Raw genomic sequence first — 15,366 nt, forward strand, 5'->3', positions numbered from 1 at the left:
AAGCTGACACAAAATAAGAGATGGCCTTAAAAGTCCAGTGTGTAAGATTCAGGTAAAATCATTTCCATTTGATTGAAGAAAATATCTAAAACCAATTACAAAATTATATTTGAGTGTATAATTACCTGACTTTATTAACTCTTTATTTTATGGCAAAATGAGCCCTTCATATTACCATCAATACGCAACTTCACCAATAGATGCCAATAAATCCTACTCACTGTCACTTTAAATATGGGAACTAAATAAATATTGATGAGACAGACATGACAACTATAAATGGTTTATGTGAGTGAGACTGATGCACCTTTATTCCGCCTCACCGTTCTGTATACTAACCACTGAATTGTGGTTGTTACTGTAGAGAGGAGAGTTATATCACCAACACATCACAGCACTGAGATGCTGTTTATTTGCACTCTGGCAGCAAATGCTGGATGTGTTTGGTTCACAAACACAATCAAAAGTTATTCTCAACGGCCAGTTAACACTGGAGGGCTGCGATGTGGAATCATCTATAGGAATCGTTGCTGTTCTGCTTTTCCAGTTTGGAGAAATGCAAATAAAATTCAGCCACTCCCACACACCCTGCCTCCAATCAGCCCTCTTATTAATGCTCCACCCACAAATGACAGGAAGTGATTACATGGTAATGGAACAGGATAGATAGATAGATAGATAGATAGATATATAGATAGATAGATAGATAGATAGATAGCAGAACCCATCCTAATAAAATAATAATATGATAAGACATCACCGCGAGAACAGAGGTAAAAACAGGAGGAAGAAAAGCATTTTAAAGATCATATACAGACAAGAGAGAGTCACTTACTGCTCTCAAATGTAATTTATTCTAAAGGCAGCGGCGATGCTGAGACTCTGATATTGTTTTTCATGGACATGATTCACATTTAATTTTGGAGAATATAAGTTATCGATTGGCTCATCCACCTGCTGTGATCTTGTCGGAACGTCTACAGAACTGCCAATTATCTCATTTTCACAACACCGTGACTTGCTCCGTTCTAGAAACGAAATAGAAGATTGATTTGAGCGACGTGCCCAAACACCAGCAACATGATATAAAACACGGTACCATGTTGACCGTCCGCTGAATTGCCATAGAGATTGGCCATTTTACTAATCCAGATGTCAACTTTGATCTATTGGAATTCAGGTTGTGCTTTTTGATGATAGACAGTCCTATTCATATTGAAATGCCTTGTTTTTCCAGTGTTCTTCTCTTGGCTACTGGGACGCAGCTTTTATGGAAAATGACAATTTGATTTACAGCATTGAAGATGTGGTTATTCCACATCTTATTGGTTATACATACTAGGGAATAATTCTGTATCAGTAGGAAGTGAAATATGATATGAATGTGAATCACTCAACTTGAACTATTTTGATGAATTGATGTTAAAAATGATTTTGTAACTGAAATTGAAATTATTATTGAAGTATTTTAATTCATTCTCACTGCTCACTTCCCCTTCTCTCAAGTCAAGGCGAAATCAGTCGAGCACAGAACTACAGATGTTTTATGGACTCTTGACTCAGCACATAAACAGTTGACTGGCTATAGTGCAAGGCATTCAGTTTCAAATGTCATTTTTCAAATTCAGATTTTATGAGCAGTTGGTTTACATTCCGATATAAAGAATCCCATTTCCTAGTGGCACAGAATTCTTCCCATAGTTAAATTCTTCACCTTACTTGTACAGTGCACATTCTGTACGTGTTCCCTCTTCCCCAGGACGTGGTGTTCTGCTGTAATAGATGCCCCTCCATGAAAAACATCCCTGCAACTGTGGTGTCAGTCTGCGTTCCATTTGGGATCAGCACTTTATGTACAGTATTGATCCACACGTCCATGTGGACCGGGTGGTTAGGAGTTAATAGTTACATGTTGGGACTTTAGACGCTGCCACATACAGTACACACTACAAGGTCACATACAGTTAGACCTAGACCAAGACAGACAGAGGCAACAGGGTCAACAGATCATGATTCACTGACCTCACCGGCAACCACCAGGCACCTAATGGATGAGACCAGCTGTCAATCGCACTGGTGTCCACTCATAAGTGCTTCATTGTCTATTTTTGCTCTAAATTGGAACATACTTTACAAAATGGACGGACATCGTGTGCGCTATTAAAAACCTGAAACGATGAACTGAGACCATAAACTCTCAGGAAAATGTTTAGTGATGATGTAAATCATGCAAGTAAGAAGTCATTTTACCATTGACTTCCATTCAAACTTCTTGTTCCTTTTGCAACCAACATTCTCTTGTCTATTCATAAAATGCATATTAAATGAAAGCAGAATAATAACATCCGCGACGACGAAACTTGTGCACTGCAGCTTTAAATAGTTTTTTTTTTGTGTTTGCCAGGATTTAAATCAGTTTCATGTTTTCAAGTCTGAGCATATTCCTTCACCTTGGTCCACCATCATGAGTCATCGATCAGCGAGTGATGGATGCTTGAGTCCTGTGGCTGACATAAAGATGGCCATTCCGCATCTGGCAGTGATCGAGACGCTCTGTCGCTTTGATGCGTCGGCCCACATCACATCGTCAGCAAAATGGACCGGGTGGCTGTAACCAGCGGTGTCGAGCTGTTAGTCTGCATATAGACAGGGTCACTTCACCTGGTTACTGAGGGCGAGAAGTTGCTCAGTCAAGCTTGAAAGCATGTGTGCCGGAGAGTTCGATCTGCTGAGGCTGCACAGCGGAGGGAAAACCCATCACACGAAGGAAAAATTCACTCGGGAGGCAGGAGAGCTGAAAACTTGGAGATTGAGGCGCTGAGAGCGCGTTCGGGATTAAGAATAACACGTATCATGTCCTGCTGAGAGCTCACATTCACTGTTAACCTCCTGTGTGCTGATTATTCTCCGTGCTGCGCTTCAGTGTCCATCACTGATAACTCGTGCAGAGGTTTGTTATGGAAGACACCTCATGTTCTAAGATTAACTCCATGTTATCTCGCCCAGCATTGATAAGCACTGTGTTACATGGGCAGAGACAAAGGCTGCATCCACACTAGTTTTCATGTCAAGGTACACCTGAAACCTGGTGTTGGACACATGGGATACAATCGCGATTTCCAATGTACAAACAACAGGCCAGGTACAGAAGCCTATGTTTGAGCATTTTATACAAATATGATTACATTATTTTATGTTTTCAGATATTGGAAACGAAAAAGAAAACCCGGCGTATGCCATAAAGTACAATGTTGTAGCTATTTTTGTGGCACGGACCAGAAACCAGAGGTTACACTGTACCAATGCATGCATTCTAGCCTGTAGGCTATGACAGACGTGCATAACTCGAGACATTATTTGAAGGTAGAAATCCTACTTTTCACCATTGTTTCAAGTTGGTAATACCCAAATAAAAAAATTGATAATCTGGGTTTATATAGGTTTTTGATTTCCTTCTCTCTTTGGTGACAAATGCTAGGATCATTTTCCATGAAATGCTACTTTGTGCACACATTTGGCGGTTAGCATAACCAACCAACAGCTGAACAGCACAATCCACTTCCTGTTTATACCGTGCATGTGCATGCCCAGACCCGAATGCTCATGTGATATATGTTAAGGTGTATTAGACACAACATGTTCCCGACATCAGCGGCTAATGTCAGGAGAAAGCATTTCGACAATGAGGAAATGAGGAGGCGACCCGGCGAGGCTGTGATGCATATTGCTTTGACCCTCCCACTTGGCCCGGTCATTGTTTTTCAATTAATCGCAGCCACTTTGCAGCAAACGACACTGACAGATGGCAAGGTCTTTGCCGGGGTTCACGGGGGTGCGAGGCAGATAGTGCTTAGTGGTGGGGAAAAGTGAATTTTGGGGCCAAATGATACACGCCCCCGAGCAGAGCCACTGAGGCAGATTTTTAAGTGCTGATCTATTCAAAGTGCAAGGAACCAAGAAATAAGGTGGAGGTGTCTCTATAGGTCTACGGGATATTATACGGCTGTGTCAAGGGAGTTTTACATGATGAAGAGACATAATTTAGGGATCATCATGTTTAGTAAATTAGTCTTTTAAACTTCATCACAGCACAGAGGCCTTCATCAAAGCCCCAGAATCTCTCAACTTTTCTCATACGGACATAAAAAAACGTGCTGAAGACGACAATGTTTTTATATATTTTAGAGTTTCTTTCCTATGAGAGAAAATTCAGTAACAAAGATGGAAATCGCTGTAAATCTGCAACACCGCTTGGCAGCAGTGTGTACCGACTGAACATCACTGGCTCGTAAAGTCACGTCGTGATGACAACTCGAAAATGAGAAATTACGTGTATATTAATGTTTATTTAAAGAAATTATATGGTATATAGTTATTATTGTGTGTGAAATGTAATGTACTGGTTTTTGGCTTCATGACCCCCAACTTTAGTTTTCAGGTTCAGCCTCCAGGCTTTCCCGTTTCCTTGACTCCACTCGGTTTGGTCCCACTGTTTTCCGTTACTATAATACCTCCTTAATGTGGACGGGGTCGTCATAGCACGGCTGCACGAAACTGCTGTTACGTCCTTTTATAAACGGATGTTTTCAGGATTTTTAAATCTTTCTAACTGCATCTACAGTTTGATTCCTGTGTCAAGTGTCACGCTCATGACTTTCCGTTAGGCTACTTCATAGTACCTCCTCAGTGTAGACGGGGTCGTCATAGCACAGCTGTTGCAAAATAGACCAGACGTCTTTGTTCAATATTGAGATTTTAGAAGTGTCCGTGCTAAATGTTTGACTTTTTATCAACGTGGCATTGAACGGTTTGATTCTTGTGTCAAGTCACGCTAATGACTGACAACAGTGACTGTCGGATTTTAGTATCAGCTCAGCTCTCTTGGAACCTCGCCAGACCAGGTAGCAAATACCAGATACCAGGTACTATTCCTGATGTGGGACAGACCAGAAACAAGACGTTACCAATAAAAAAAAACAAAAAAACAAGCCGAGTCAAGCTGAGCTGTGCTAGAAATGCATAATGAAGTGCCAATTGTGTAGCAGCAGCAAGCAGCTGATAACTTTAAATATCCATGTGCACGGATATGGACAAGCCGGAACAGAATGTGTGATTTCCAACTTGTTTTGGACACACTGAAGGTCTAGTGTGTAACAATTAGTGACATCTAATGGTGGGACTGCAGATTGCGTCAGGCAACTACGGTGGCCTCAACACACCAGAAGGGATGCCGTTATTCATTTTTGTGGTAACGAAAACCAAAATGGAAAACCAAATTATTCTAATTTCATAATAAATTGAAGCAGCTGTTGGTAGAATAGCCACAGATTGATAGAATATTTAGTCTCTGCCAATAAACCCTCCCAAATGTTACACACTGGATCTTTAAGTTAGCAGTGTATGTTGTGTTTATAGCTGGTTTCTGTTGCCCCCCAGTGGCCAGGACATTACTGCACACTGAGTGGCTATAAAATATTTAAGGACATTACAGTAGGTGGACGGAGCAAATGTGCAGCTGACCCTGTGTTCAGTCTGGACACACGGTCTTCAGCACTATTGAGTGCCGGCCCACGCCCATCCCTCTCCTTTACGGCCCACTAAAGCTGTGGCAGTTGTAGCGTTAAGTAGCTCTCAGCGATTGTTAGTCGAGCCCTAACTTCTCCCTGGTGCTGAGCTATTGATTTTGCATTAGTTTAACATGAATCTTGTAAATAAGAGGTGAGCGTGGATCCATTGACCCTCACCATTGTACTCCGAGGGAGTCAGTGAGAGAGAGAGAGAGAGAGAGAGAGAGAGCGCTTTAAATATCGGCCGACACAATGAGCGGAGCTTCATTTGAGGCGTAATTATCTTTCCCACTCAAGTGCAGTGAGGGGACAAATGGGAGCGCCAGAGGTGACTGAGATTCTTCACTGGTGGACAACAAAGGTCAAACCTCCCACCGAAAAGACTAGAGAGTGGAAACAAATAAAGTATTATGATGAATAACAATCACAGTTTAGGTTTAAGATAAAAAAAACTGTGATACAGATCAAGTAGCAGGAGTGAACAGTAGAAACTAACACCGATACAAATCCGTCATCATTTATAAAAGTAACACATACAAACACATAAACCGATATATATAAATGTATATTAAGTGGTTTGATGAAGCTGCTGTGCTGTTCCTTCCTCGCGGTGTCTCACAGCTCTCATTAGAGACAAATTTGCTTCATCTTTGTGTTACTGTTGTGTTACCTTACTTCTCAAGTCCAAATGATGTGGCTTAAAGATAGCGTGGGAGATTTTCTGGAGCATTTTTTTTTACCTGTATTGCTTGAAATCCGATTCAAATTGAAATTGTAATAATTATTTTGTTAGGGTTTGTCTCTGTTTCTTTCAAATTTCCCCCGACTGGCAAAGTGTGTCAGAGAGAGAGACTTTATATTTACTATTTTAACAATGTTTATTAATACATTAGACCTCAAGTTTTCTGTCTTGGCTCAGTAAGAAACACAGTTACATGTCAGTAGTTCTGAGATCATTGTGTTCCTTGTTCCGTGTGTCATAAAATGGAAAAAATAAAATACGATTCTGGTCTTTCACGAAAAATCTATTGAAGGAATCGTGCCGAATCATTCAAAAAATATCCTTCCTGAATCGAATCAAAGCCCATGTATTGTGATACATATTGGGAGAGATTCACACCCCCTAAGCACTGCATTTGAAGACTTTTATTGAATGACAGAACAGCTGTGTTTACTGTTTGCTACTGTCTGTTAACAGAAAACAGAGGAGAGGGAATCGGCCTTCTGGGCTTTGTAGTATAAATTATAAATCAATGTCTTTCAGGATCGGTTATGGCCCTCGATCTGATCCAGTAATTCATAAGCGGTGTGGACATAAAACAACAGGCTGGCGCTATGACTCTGGGCTTACTAGCACAGATTTACATCAGGGCTTTAATGGCACCAATAATGTCCCGAACGGCGCCAGGACAGAAACTCATTTCATCCATTTCAAGAGGAACAAAAAAGCCCTGACGCAGTTTCATCCATCTGTTGAAGTGGCTTTTTCTTATGTACTGAGGAATTTATGGAAAAGACTCCTAACAAGTCTGATTTATGTTTATAGGCTTCTAAACAGACAGGTAGTCAGTGGGGCTCGGGGAGCGCTAAACACGAGTACATAAAAACAGCAGAGAAGGGATTGGATCAGCTCAGCTGAAACGCATTTGTCCTGAAGGAAAGAGCCTCTTCGGCAGCAAAGAGAACAGCGGCAGGCAGAGACAGTATATCTGGGAAATGGAATCCTTTGACCCTTTATTAATCGATAAACACATTGGGTTGCATCAAAGCGTGACACATTTTGGTCTGCTCTCTAATGCCACTGATTAATTTTACCGGGGGTCCTTCGGAGCCGCAGACGGCTGACAGCTAACGATGTAGTAAATACCTCACAGCTGTGGGAAAAACAAGCATCAAAGCGGGCGACGCGCTATCAGCATTTAGATCATGTTTCTTATTCGAAAAATCCCACTGTAATTTTAAACTGTAGCTGCTCGGATGGAAAAAGAGACAAAAGTAGTGTTTCTGTGTTGTTGTTGTTGTTGTTGTCGTTGTTTTCTTAAACACATGCACGGCATAGAAAACATCCCCCGAACATGCTGCCTCTCCCTGCCTGCTGACATCCAAAGCCCCTCTCCTATCTCCTGAATCTGTCGGTCGAGGCATGTAAGTTGGAGGCTGGATGAGATTGAAAGTGAAAGCCTTCCAGTTCTATTTAACCCTGTCCCTCTGATTCAATATGAAGCCTGCCTGTGTGCAGATGATAACTGAGAGCAAAAGGTTGACATCAATAGGACTGACTGACTGTCTGTGCTTGTGTGTGTGTGTGTGTGTGTGTGTGTGTGTGTGTGTTTGAAGTCCAGATGCACACATGCATTTGTATGACTCTGAATTCACAGTTGCCCTTGTGGCTTGGGCTCTAGATGACATTTTCCTTTTTTTTTAACCATTTGATTCATCAAATTAGTATGCACAAATGTTTTTGATTTGACAAACTACAGACATAAATGTATCACAAAGGTGTGACATAGTAAGAGGAAGAGGTGTGGAAAAAAAATATTTAAAAATGGACAGTCTTCAGGATGTGAGAATATATTAAAGGGCCACACGGTGGTGTAGTGGTTAGCACTCTCGCCTTGCAGCGAGAAGAGTTTGCATGTTCTCCCCGTGTGTGCGTGGGTTCTCTCCGGGTTCTCCGGCTTCCTCCCACAGTCCAAAAACATGCAATGTGGGGATTAGGTGAATTGGACACTCTAAATTGACCGTAGGAGTGAGTGTGAGAGTGAATGGTTGTTTGTCTCTAGCTGTGTGTGGCCCTGCGATGGACTGGCTAACTGTCCAGGGTGTATCACCCCAAATGTTAGTTTGCAATGCTGCTCATCAGGTTTTTTAAATTTTTTCCAGCTCGCATTGTTGCCTGGCAGCAAAAAAATCACCCCGGGTTTGTGACCTGGTTGTTCGCAGTGGTAAAAACATGCAGAGATTAGTTGAACGCTCTAATTTGACCCTAGGTGTGAATGTGAGAGTGAACGGTTGTTTGCCTCTGTGTGATGGCCCTGCAATGGACTGTCGACTTTCCTGTGACCCTCATTTGGAGGATTAAGTGGTAGACAATTAACGAATGAATGAACACTTGGTCGATGTTTGTGGTCATGAGCGACGGGGTCATGACTGAACGAGATCACGGGTACAAGCAGCCAAAATGGTTTTGTCAGAAGGGTGGCTGGGGTCTCCCTTAGAGGTGGAAGTATAGAGCTGCTGGTCCAACATACAGTTTCAGTCTTTGACATATTTAAACATTCACAAAAAGGAGTGCAACAGTTCCCTGGTAACAAGTTAGTAACTCAGTTACCTTTTGGGAGAAGTAACTAATAACTAGTGCCCAACACAAATGTAAGTGAACGTAAAAAAGAAAATGATGAAAAAAAAGAATAATCAGAGCACTTACAATACGGCCTTTGCACCAGTTGGTGCTCACGTCCTGACAAAAATATTCTTCATATTTAATTTGTTTATTCATTCATATTAAAGGTACACTGTAAAAAAACAACTGTTGTTTTTACAGTAAAAAACTGGCAGCTGTGGTTGCCAGAATTCTACCGTAATAAATAGGGTAGAACTTGTTCTTACATATGGATATGAGTACTGCTGTTTTTACAGTAAAGGTTGGAGGTTTTTCCATATTCTATCATATAAATAACATTGTTTTTAATTGAAAGTAAAAGTATTAGTTAAGGATAAGTAAAGGAGTTCTCCATGAAATAAAACAGCATTTTTTAACATAAAATTCTACTTTATTCTGTAAAAAAAAACAAAAAAAAAAAACTTGTTTTTACGGTGGCCAGAAGTTTTGGCTCTTATAAATAAATAAATATTAAATAAATATTATGGTATTTTTACGTAAATTAACACAATGGTTAATAAGTTTAACAGTAAGAAAAAAACCCACAAAAGATACAGGTTTGGGATATATCTGTAATTAATACGGCGCAGTTATATAACAGTAGATTAATGTAATTTTTACAAAAAATGACTGTTTCAGCAACTATATATATATTTACGGTATTTCACTGTTACAAAAACTGGAATAAACTCTTTTTAAGTTTACGGTCTTTTTCTGTCATGGTTTGACAGTTTTTCACTGTAAAATCTACGGAGATTTTTTACAGTGTAGATGACATGTGTGCGTGTTACAGTCAAAGCACAGACAGACAGGACTGCAGGCAGAGAACCTGTCTGTCAGTCAGTGAGTGATTAGTCAAACCTGCTACACTAATAATCCTCCTGTAATAGTTTTCTCAGGAGATGGTCTATTTGATTATTGGAATTCATTGGGGTCTTTAATTACATGCAGCAGGCTTTTCCAGGCTAATTTGTGCCTCTGTCCCGTTTTGCATTTCACTGTGGCAAATCATTCCCAGCTCCGCATTAAACATCGCCAACTGCTGACGAAATATTCTCTGCAGCCTCAGGGGAGAACACTTAAGAGTGCATCTAATAATAGACATTTTTTTGTACAACACGTTTTCTGAAACGCCCGTGATTAAATGTGCAAATAAAAGCATTACCTTAGTAAATGTTCTAATTTGCATACATTTCGAAAAACATACCCTGATCATTGAATGGAGCCAGTTTAAAAATTCTTCTATTTACTGACATTTTAATCATTTTTTTTTTGTTTGGTTTTACCCTAACCCTAACTGCATAAATTGGAGAAACACTCAGTTTGAATAATAATGTTCTGGAAATCAGGCTGCAAATGGTTTATTGTATGCATGTATGACTTAACACCTTTGGACAAACTGTCACCATTATGAATGAGAATAAACACAAATATATACGCTGTGTGAGAAAAAATGATCTTGTTTGAAAAAAAAAGAAGGAAAATTAATAACTTAAACTAGAGCAATCATGCTCAATCAGACAAATATATCTGCTTTTAATTGCTATATAATGTGACCATAATAAATCATTTTTTAACACGTACATGTAAATGTACTGCCTCTGTTTTTGTGATACAACAAGGGAAATGATCGTTCAAAGTTAATTAATCCTGCAGTTTTACAATTTTTTTACAACCTTTGCATCCATTAAATATAATCATAAGCATGATTTATCCTTGATTACATGGTAACAACACCACACCAAGACCAGCAACCGTACAGGCTCAAGCTTATGATAATTACATGTTAATAATAATTACGTCTCATTGGAGAAAACACACAAAAACTAGTTTGTTTGGGGTTTTTTTTAACCCAAAATTGCCTTTGATGTGAGATAAAACTGAAGTAAACGTGCATCTCAAAAGGGTCTTATTGAATTGCATGTTCTCCCTATGAGCGCAATTTATATAACTTAGCGGGGAATCAAAAGCCGCTCGACACCCCGAGGAATCAAACAACGCTACGCAGGCTTATCAACCTCATCTGCTTTTGAAATTTTTATAAAAGTCTGCACTTGTTTCTTTTTCATTTACTTTTTCGCCTGGTTTCCAATCACCAAAGCCTCCGAGGCACGCTCTTGTTATGTTGGTTCTTTTTTTCTCTGTCCTGTTTCTCTAATTGTTCAACCACCGCTATTACAGCCATGAATTACTCCTTCTCCTCCCTCCCTCCCCTCCTGGACGTAGATGCTGAAATGATTCCTCTGCCTGCCTCCGCTGATAAGGTGTGGGGGCCTATCTGATGCCGCTTGCTGAGGAAGCACGATTAGATCTGAGCTATAAAGTCACTTCAGTGTTTTTCTGAAATAGCCACGAGGCAAAAAGTTCTCACCATAGGGGAAAAAAAAAAGAAAAAAAAATGTAATCTGTAGGACAAAACGGTCAAACAATCAACCTGACATTGTTGAGTGTGCCACAGGATATCTGGAAATACAGCATTATTTTATTCCCCAGCAATATTTACTCATATCAGTCTGATACAGTCAAATTATATTCTCCTGTTTCGCTTTTGGTTGTTTTTTTAACTCGTATTAGACTTCACTTTAATTAAACATAATTCATTTTGACCAATATCGGACAGATAACAATGCCAAATACAGCTCTTACCGGAAGGAACACTTGTGGAAGGGGACACTACTCCCATTTTTAATGTAGCGCAGAAGCATAATCGCACTATTTGGATTGTTCTTTTGTTTCCTCTCGTGTTATTTAAGTGTGTATGGTACAGTTGTGTGTGGGTGTGTCTTGAACTATCACCTGAAATCTTGCAACTCTGATAATGGATGTAGAATGTTCCTATTTACACGCTCACAAGGCAGCGCTGTAACTCCACAGTTATAATGATTTACAAATTAAAACAAAAAAAAAATCTCTATTTACATCACACAGTGAAGACTTCATCTGTTTTCATTATGTTAGGAGAAAATAATGAAGTGAAAAAGTAATATAATATTATAACCCAGTTCATTTGTTAATATCAGACAGGTATTGATGATGTATACCACATGAACAGTTTATACTATCAAAACGAGATCTGTGTAAATGACGAGTCATCATCAGGTGACAAAAACATGCAAAAGGACCTCTGCAGAGCTGTCAAATGAGACGGTGAACTTATTATAAAATATAGCAAAACACTGGCATTAGCACTGTTTTCAGCTCCTCATCCGTGAATATTTTCATGTAACAAAGACATCATTAAGACCGAATAATGTTGGTCAGTGGACGCAACACATTTTGAAAAAACATCATCATTTTCTCCCCTTTTAGAGACTAAAAGTTTCTTCTTCAAATCTTTCCATCATTTTTTTTCTCTCCTCAAAGCTTGTTGTTTCCTGTGCAGGTGCATCTCCTTCACTAATACATTCAGTGGCTATTGATAAGTGCCACCTGTGTGCAGTCTGACATTAACCACGCTGAGGTGAACGTGTCACTCAGCGACAAACCCGTACAGAATTATTGCCAAAGTCATTTCTCTCCTCCGCACAGCATTTAGCCTGCTTTCACTCATTGTTGTGGCTTTCCACGCCACAAACTTTACAGTTAAGTTAATTCTCACTGCCTAACAACGCCGTATATTACCTGCACAGCCTCCAAACTAGGTATTTAGTGAACGATTCAGCAGCTAAAGTGCTAAACATTTACTTCCTTTAAGGTGTCTGTTTGTCGTCTTGTCAAACATTCAAACCAATTTCCACCAAACACGCTGGAGGAAATGGACCTTGACCTTTAAGGCGCCATCTGCATTTCTCGGCAGTGCAGAACTTTCAAATGTTTCAGGCAAGCGTCTCCCTCTGTAGTCAGTGTTTGTGTGTCGCCCAAAGTGTGACTACTTCCTGTTGAAAACAATTTACGGCACGTTCAGGGAGTTGAAATCATTTTATATTATGTATGAAGTATAAAATAAATACATGTTTTGATTTTGAGAAAATGTATTTATTATTTATTTTTAATTTATAGTATTTTTTTGGTTTAGTACACTTAGGACAGTAGTTATTTAATTAAAAAAAACAAAAAAAAAACATGTTTTGTTCACCCATTCTGTGCAGATAAAAACAAAAGAGGAGGAAACTGGTGGAGGAACCAGTTACCATCTGACCAATAGTCAATCAACCTATCTTATATAGCACCATTTCCTTTTAACCTGCCTTTCAGGACAAGAGTCACTGACTTTTTATTACTTCTTGTGTCAAACTCTTGCAATAACGCTTAACAATAAAGAAAAATGTCTACTGGAGCCAATCCCAGGTGACACAGGTAAATGGTTTGTCTTTATATAACGCTTTTCTAGTCAAGATGACCACTCAACGCTGCTTTTACACACTACAGTTTTGACATTCAACCATTCACACCAATTCTCTCACACTTTCATTCAGCGCACTTTCAAAAAGTTTGTACCCATTCAAACTAGGGATTTTAACTCCCAACCTTCAAGTTGAAAGACGGCTCACTCCTCCACCACTGAGCCACCGTACACCTGAAGGTGAAGTTATAATAATATTATTTCTTGTGGGAGACAAGAAGAGAAGAGACAATGAATGACGGAGACAATAAAAATGATGACGCAGCTATCTGCATTCTTTTCCTGATTGGTCGCCACTCTAGTGACGTCATCGTTCCAAAAGGAAGAAGCTATAGCACTGATGATTGTAATAAAAGCAACACGAGGGCCCTCTGTCCGGCCGTTGTGCTTTATCTGCACAGGTCTCCTTTAACTTTGACGTAGTTCGAGCTTGTATTTGTGCGAGTAGACACACAATGGTGGTCTATCTTGTAGCCGCTGGGGTGGAGCAGCCAGACTTTGACTTCTGGTTCAAGGTTAATGCCTGTTGGCTCACCTCTGAACACACACAGCTGTGATTGATGCATGCTCAGTCGCTACGCCCGAGGGATTAACACTACCCCAATAACGGCAACGTTTACATTCACTGACCTCTCGCGTCACCTTCCCGCTCCGACATGGATTACTGTCACAAACACAGCCATCCATGTTTTGGTTTTTTTACAACTTTTGTTCCACAAGCAGAATACCAATTGTTCTTGTGAATCCTGGAGACAAAACCTTCCAAGACAGCGTCACATTTAGGATTCACAATCGGTGTGAAATCTTCTCGCTGACAGCCGGGTTTTTACTGTGAAACAGACCAATAGTGGCTGATGTGTAAAAAAATAAATGAATATGTTCCAGAAAGAGTCATGGAAGTCTGCGTTTCTCTCACCGCAGTGTACAATACATGTTTTAAAATAAGTAAACGGGGCCCTAGAGCGATGCACATGCTGCATGTGTGCTGCACCACATGAGAGTCGATCACAGGCCATCTGGTCAGGCCGAACCACAGTTCTGCCTCGAGGCAAACTGTGCAAGCAAGTCATTTATAAGTGTCGCAGGTGGTCCCCCGCGTCTTCAAACACTGTAATGAGTAATGAGAGTTGGTCCACTGAGGGTCTGTCTTCCAGCAGGGGCTGCAAATGCAAGGACACCCCATTCACCAGCAGGTAGACGTTTGATAATACAATATGTGAATATGACCAGCAGGCTATGCATTAATGGACACGGTGACCTTCATTTAAGGGATTTTTTTTTTAAATGCCTGTCCCTGTGGTCGTTTTCTCATGCTACTGACGATGAAAATCGAATATTAAAGTAATAATCTGAGGCACTTTGATATAAATCAAGTTTCTCTTGCCAACTTTGCAACTTTATTGTTGCAACGTAATATTGAAATGACCTTTTAAATTTGTTTTTCTTTTCCTAAAAAGCAAATATGATTCTCAGACACTCATGTACTTTATATTTGCAGCCGAAAATGCGACAATGTCCCAGCTATAGTTTATTATACATAAGCTTTCAAGCTGTCACTTATTAAAGTGAAATGTAAAAGTAAAGTAAAGTTTCCATATACAACACATTTATCTAAATGTACATGTTCTGTATTTTATATGGACACCAGTACTCTGATTATTGAATAGAGATGGACATGAATATTACATTATTTGATTGCTTGTTTGATTATAATCCATCAAACAGTTTAATTGAATATTCACAATTTTATAACAATTGGAAAAAGTTTATTACTGCTATTAATAATTGCGTTGATTAAAAGGAATTATTTGTACTCCAACGACTATAGTTTGTGGTCTATCTATCTATATATATCTATATGTATATATATACATATATAAATATGTATATATTACCCAAAGTGGCAAGCATTTAGTAAGTGGACTGCATGTGTGTTGTGATTTAAGACGTTTCTTGAATGCATCTCGAAGCTCCTTCTCAACACACTGTGGACTTTTCAGATGTTTTTACAATTTACCAGGATCACTGAATGCATCTCATTAGCTCCTGCTCTTAGGACAACAGGCTGTTAACCC

This window comes from Solea senegalensis, linkage group LG1 (assembly GCF_019176455.1).
Source record: "Solea senegalensis isolate Sse05_10M linkage group LG1, IFAPA_SoseM_1, whole genome shotgun sequence".
In the NCBI taxonomy this organism is placed as follows: Eukaryota; Metazoa; Chordata; class Actinopteri; order Pleuronectiformes; family Soleidae; genus Solea; species Solea senegalensis.